The sequence below is a fragment of the Argentina anserina genome, unplaced genomic scaffold, assembly GCF_933775445.1.
Source record: "Argentina anserina unplaced genomic scaffold, drPotAnse1.1, whole genome shotgun sequence".
Lineage (NCBI taxonomy): Eukaryota > Viridiplantae > Streptophyta > Magnoliopsida > Rosales > Rosaceae > Argentina > Argentina anserina.
The window spans coordinates 284,614-290,788 of record NW_026089478.1 but is presented as its reverse complement, the minus strand read 5'-3'; the positions used below and the strand labels follow the sequence as shown (position 1 = coordinate 290,788).

Here is a 6,175-nt window from a genome sequence, read left to right as displayed (position 1 = left end):
GAGAATTGAAAAGATACACAATTGGAATAGTAAAGATACGCAAACGATGTAAACATACTCAGTTTGAAAGAAACACACTCCCACACTTGCAAAACTCTCAAATTCAATAGAAACTCGCATCAGAAAGCCTTACAGAAAGATACTCAAACGAGAATTGAAAAGATACACAATTGGAATAGTAAAGATACGCAAACGATGTAAAGAAACTCAGTTTGAAAGAAACACACTCCCACACTTGCAAAACTCTCAAATTCAATAGAAACTCGCATCAGAAAGCCGTTCAGAAAGATACTCAAACGAGAATTGAAAAGATACACAATTGGAATAGTAAAGATACGCAAACGATGTAAAGATACTCAGTTTGAAAGAAACACACTTCCACACTTGGAAAACTCTCAAATTCATTAGAAACTCGCATCAGAAAGCCTTACATAAAGATACTCAAACGAGAATTGAAAAGATACACAATTGGAATAGTAAATATACGCAAATGATGTAAAGATACTCAGTTTGAAAGAAACACACTTGATGATTGCTCGATTACTCGACATCAATATTTAACCCTCAACACATCATAGTAGTATAAAGCAACAAAATTGAAACACATAGCATCAAACAATAGAATTCAACGAATGATGTATACCCCACCCCACACTTAAAACTTACATTGCCCTCAATGTACAATATGATAAGCAACGAAAATTAGAAAGAGTTAAGGGATAAGAAAATGCAAACACTCGTTGATGGCTCCTTCATTGGCTTAAGTTTAGAGTCTATAGCCTAGACTATCTCCAAAGCATCACTTGCTTGCCGTAGGATCAAGGAGAGACGTCTCCTCCACATTGTGTTCCACGAAATTGTCATAGTACGGCTTCAAGCGATGTCCATTGACCGTGAATTCCTTTCCATGCACCATACTTTTGATCTGAATAGCACCAGAAGGAAAAACATTAGTAACAACAAACGGTCCAAGCCACCTAGAACGGAGCTTGCCCGGAAACAATCTAAGTCGAGAATTAAATAAAAGAACTTTCTGCCCAACGACAAAGTGTTTCTTCCTAATCATGCGGTCATGGAATGTCTTAGTCTTCTCCTTGTAAACCATTGCCGAATCATAAGCCTCATTCCTAATCTCTTCAAGCTCATGCAATTGCAACTTCCTATGTAATCCGGCCTCATCAATGTCCATGTTAAAATTCTTCACAGCCCACCATGCACGATGTTCAAGCTCCACAGGAAGATGGCACGCCTTGCCATAAACTAGTCAAAATGGTGACATGCCTAGGGGAGTCTTGTATGCCGTCCTATAGGCCCAAAGAGCATCATCCAATCGGTTAGACCAATCCTTGCGTGATGGTCCAACAGACTTCTCTAAAATTCTCTTGATCTCACGATTAGATAGCTCTACTTGTCCACTTGTTTGAGGGTGATAAGGCGTAGCAACCTTATGCTTAATTCCATACTTCTTCAACAACGCCTCAATGGTCCGGTTGCAAAAGTGAGATCCTCCATCACTAATGATAACTCTCGGCATACCAAACCTGGAGAAAATGTTAGAACGAAGGAAATCTGCAACAACTCGAGAATCATTAGTCCGGGTGGCCTTTGCTTCCACCCATTTCGAAACATAGTCAACACAAACGAGTATGTATAAGTAACCATTTGAGTTAGGAAAAGGTCCCATGAAATCAATACCCCAACAATCAAAAATTTCGACATATATAATCGGTGTCATAGGCATTTGATCTCTAGATCCTAAGTTTCCCATACGTTGGCACCTATCACAAGTCATGCAAAAATGATATGCATCTTTGAAAATCGTAGGCCAAAAGAAACCACATTCGAGCACCTTAAGAGCAGTCCTACGTGAACCAAAATGTCCTCCACAAGATTCAAAATGGCAAAACGTAAGTATAGAGTGATGTTCATGTTCAGGGACACACCTCCTAATGATTTGATCAACACAATGTTTCCACAAGTATGGTTCATCCCAAACATAATACTTAGCTAATGCCTTGAGTCTATTCTTTTGTGCATGCGATAAAGTATCCGGAAATTGCTTAGAAACAAGATAATTAACAATATCTGCATACCATGGCTCACTTACCTCAACTCGAAAGAGTTGCTCATCCGGAAAGCTCTCTTGGATGGCCAAGGGCTCGGCATCTCTCACCAATCGACTCAAATGATCCGCCACAACATTGTCACTTCCCTTCTTGTCCTTGATTTCGAGATCAAACTCTTGGAGTAGAAGAATCCATCGAATCAATCTCGGTTTGGCATCCTTCTTTGTCATTAAATACTTCAAAGCTGCATGGTCAGTGTAAACAATAACTTTAGATTGAAGTAAGTAAGAACGAAACTTATCTAGAGCAAAGATCACGGCAAGAAGTTCTTTTTCAGTTATGGTGTAGTTTTGTTGAGCATCATTGAGTGTTCGTGATGCATAGTAGATGGCGTAGGGCTGCTTATCCTTCCTCTGCCCTAGCACGGCTCCAACTGCATAGTCGGAGGCATCACACATCAACTCGAATGGCAAGGACCAATCCGGCGGTGCCATGATCGGTGCTGAAGTTAGGAGCTTCTTCAAAGTCTCGAATGCATGCTTGCAATCATCATCAAAGTTGAATGGGACGTCTTTTTGAAGCAATGAACTCATTGGTCTCGCAATCTTGGAAAAATCTTTGATAAACCTATGATAGAAACCTGCATGTCCAAGAAACGATCGAACATCCCTCACACTTGTGGGGAGGGGTAAGTGACGCACAAGATCTATTTTAGACTTATCAACCTCAATTCCTCTAGATGAAACAATATGACCTAAGACAATACCTTGCGTGACCATAAAGTGACATTTTTCCCAATTCAAAACCAAGTTAGTCTCTTCACAACGTTTAAGCACAAGTTCAACATTTTCTAAACAAGTTTCGAAATCTTCACCATAGACAGAAAAATCATCCATGAAAACTTCAATTTTGGAACCAATATACTCGGAGAAAATGTGATACATACAACGTTGAAACGTACCTGGGGCGTTGCACAAACCAAAAGGCATGCGACGATAGGCAAACGTACCAAAAGGGCATGTGAATGTAGTCTTCTCTTGATCTTCTTCCGCAACACTTATTTGGTTGTATCCACTATATCCATCAAGGAAACAATAGAAAGAGTGACCAGCTAACCTCTCAAGCATTTGATCAATGAATGGCAATGGCATGTGGTCCTTCCTTGTTGTCGCATTGAGCTTCCTATAGTCAATACAAACTCTATGACCGGTCACCGTCCTTTGAGGTACCAACTCGTTGTCCTTGTTCTTCACCACCGTGATGCCTGACTTCTTTGGCACAACTTGAATGGGAGAGATCCACCTACTATCCGAGATGGGGTAGATCACGCCACAATCGTGCAACTTGGTGATTTCATCCTTTACAACTTGCATCATTGGTGGGTGAAGGCGTCTCTGACCTTCCTTGGTTGGTTTGGCACCATCTTCTAGCAATATTCGATGCACACACATGGTAGGGCTGATCCCCTTGATGTCGGCTAGGGTCCATCCTATTGCCGTCTTGTGTCTCTTCAACACTTCAATCAATCTCTCTTCTTGCTCCTCATTTAGTGCAGATGAAATGATCACGGGCAATGTATCCTCTTCTCCTAGAAACGCATACTTCAAGTGGTCCGGAAGAACCTTAAGATCAAGCTTCGGAGCTTGCACCACAGAAGGAAGATTCTTGTTAGTAGTTAAGAGAATTGGACTAGGAGAGACAAAACTTACCTCACTTGCAACCTTAAGGGAGGTCACGGTTTCATGAATGAAAGATGGCACGGCATCTTTAGCTTCTAGCACCGAAATGTTCGAGCTATCACTTGTGAATCCGGCCCCTTGGGCAATAGTGAGTGCCAACTCGTCATTTGTCAAGGTATCTAGATAGTTATCTGCAAGGGAATCAAGTATGTCAACTGAAAAACAATCACTTAACTCCGAAAGAGGATACCTCATAGCTTCAAAGATGTTGAAGCTAATCACTTCACCATCGAACTCAAAGGTGAGTGATCCACTAAACACATCTATTTTTGTTCTTGCGGTCCTCATGAAGGGGCGGCCTAACAAGATAGGAACCTCCTTGTCATCTGCCTCCGTTGGCTCCATGTCTATGACATAGAAGTTGGCAGGAAAGATCAAGCTCGAAACCTGCACAAGAACATCTTCAACATAGCCCAAAGGGACTTTGTTGGAACAATCAGCCAATCGAATCACAACATTATCACGTTTCAAATCACCTAGACCTAGGTTCTCATAGATATAGTGCGGCATTACATTGATAGATGCACCTAAGTCTAACATTATCTTTTCAAATGTCATGTTTCCGATTGTACAAGGGATAGAAAAACTCCCTGGATCCTTAAGCTTTGGTGGTAGCTTCCTTTGGAGCACGGCAGAAACCGTCTCACTCATTGTAACAACCTCCTTCTCTCGAGTCATCCTCTTGTTGGTGCACAATTCTTTCAAAAACTTAGCATACTTAGGATTTTGTTGTATGCATTCAATAAGAGGCATGTTCACTTCCACCTTCTTGAAAATGTCGAGCATGGCTTGATCAGAGTCATCCTTCTTTTGCTTTGCGAATCTACTAGGGAAGGGAACACGAGAAAGATCATTAGTTGAAACCAAACCACTAGAGTTAGGATCCTTACCTTTGTCATGCAAAGCACGATCTTCTTTTGGTAGAGGCACGGCATCTTTGGTTTTAGAGGAGGCAGGGTCCTTCTCTAGGTCTTTGACATTGTATTTCTCGGCCTCCTTACCTTTAGAAGGCACGGCCTTCTTATGTTGCTGCATTGGAACATCCAAAGTCCTCCCACTTCGTGTCACCATGGCCTTCACATTCGGATTAGGCTCAGTTTGGCTCGGCAACTTCCCTCCTTCATGGATCTTGCCCATGAAATCGATCACTTGTCCCATCTGCTTCTTAAGCTCGATTATGTCCTTAGAATGAGCTTGTTGACCTGTAACTAATGCTTGAGTAGCAGAGTTTAGATTTTGTTGCCCTTGAGCAAGAGACTTCAAAAGTTCATCATAATTAGGTGAAGATGCATTATTCGAACCATGAACATTAGAGTTAAAGGGAGCAGAACCTTGAGGTACCTGAGGCCTCACAAACAAACCTGAAGGACGAGGTCCTTGACCTTGAGCATTGGATGGTTGAGCATTGTTGCTCCAACGAAAATTTGGATGATCCCTAAGTCCAGGGTTGTATGTGTTCGAGTATGGATCGTACCTAGGCCTTTGTTGCCCCATAAAGTTCAACTCTTCTTCAGTCATTGCACCATTTGGACAATTGTCAGTAGTGTGATCCTTGAAAGAACAAATGCCGCATGCTTGAGGGGTGATGCTCGAACCATTGAATGCCTTGACTAGCACGTCAAGCTTCCTTTCTAAAGTCGCCATCTGATTCCTTGCATCAACATCATACACCCCACGGCTCTTGCTTCCTCTCTTCTCCTTGGAACTAAATTGGCGATTGTTGTCAGCCAAGTCATCGATCAAGGTGTAAGCTTCTTGACCGGTTTTGTTCATGAATGTGCAGCCACATGCCGAGTCCACCATGCTCTTATTGGTGGTGTCGAGTCCTTCATAGAAGAATTGCACCAAGTCATCCAACGAAATACCATGGTGAGGGCACTTCCTTTCTAGTTCCTGAAATTCCTCCCAAGCCTCATAGAGTGAATCACCATCCTTTTGAGTGAAGTTCTGAATCTCCCTCCTAAGTCTTTTCGTGAGTTGAGCAGGGAAGAATTGCTTCAAGAACCTCCTAGTCATTTCGTCCCATGTAGTGATGATTCCTGCAGGCAAAGAATATAACCAACGTTTAGCATCATCCTTAAGGGTAAATGGGAACAAAAGCAACCTCAAGCCTTCTTGAGAAAGGTGATGAATCGATTGGAGCTTGCAAATGTCCAAGAACTCCCTAAGGTGAACATTAGGGTCTTCCATTGATGAACCAGAGTACTTAGGCAGCTGCCCAAGCAATTGAACAGGAATGGAGAAGTTAGCTTCATCAGGTGGAGTGAAAGCAATGCATGAAGGTGATTCTGGGGTGGTAGGAATGAATGCATTCTTTAGTGCCATTGGAGCACCCACAGGAATTATGTCACGGCCCGCAATTGTGTCTAA

The 6,175-nt window shown here is 42.2% G+C and overlaps 1 non-coding gene across 1 annotated transcript; it reads left to right on the top strand.

Annotated features, from left to right (window-relative positions):
- Positions 1-5,666: 5,666 nt before the first annotated feature.
- On the top strand, positions 5,667-5,773 carry LOC126804748 (small nucleolar RNA R71). The gene has a single exon (XR_007673626.1). It is a non-coding gene; the product is annotated as a small nucleolar RNA R71 (small nucleolar RNA).
- Positions 5,774-6,175: the final 402 nt, after the last annotated feature.